The following is a 639-nucleotide window of genomic DNA, read 5'->3' as shown; positions in this document are numbered from 1 at the left end:
AAGTCAAAGAAAATAAGAAAAACACAAAAGTAAAGAGAGAAAACTAATAGTTAGGGTTTTGTGATCTTGATTCTCCCTCCAAATCTCTTGTTTTCTTGGTTTTTTCTTGGCTTCAAATCTTTAGAATATTTGCTTGCTGCCTCCTCCCAAAATCTCTGAAAAAGGCTGCTTAAATAGTCTCCAAATAACCTAATTTTCGAAATCTCGTTAACTTTCCTTATTTTTTTGGAAAGTCGCGCAGCGCTGCGGCGCTACTTCTCCAGCGCCGCAGCGCTGATCTCTCTAGAAATTTGTATGTGTGCTTCCTTTCATCAACGCTGCAGCTTGTTCTCCCAGCGCTGTGGCAGTCTATTAACTTCAAACGTGAGTTTCATCCTGATATGTTAGGAACTGGGCAAAGTAGTAAACATAAAAGTTTTATCCTGTCTCTTAAATTTTCAATGGATTAAGAATCACATCAATTGGGCTACTGGATTGAAAGATTTGCTCCAAATACCTATCATGTTCAGTCTTTACATACTGCTGCAGTGGTTCGACTTTGACAAATATTTTCACCATGATCCAATCAGAACTGGTCGAATTGGGGAACATAAACATTGTTTCCCTTCTTCTTATAATTCGATTGGTCTATGAATCACC

This window comes from Theobroma umbraticum, unplaced genomic scaffold, assembly GCF_002168275.2.
Source record: "Theobroma umbraticum cultivar Fairchild unplaced genomic scaffold, ASM216827v3 scaffold_2.0, whole genome shotgun sequence".
NCBI classification, from domain to species: Eukaryota; Viridiplantae; Streptophyta; class Magnoliopsida; order Malvales; family Malvaceae; genus Theobroma; species Theobroma umbraticum.
Note: the sequence above shows the minus strand (reverse complement) of the source record.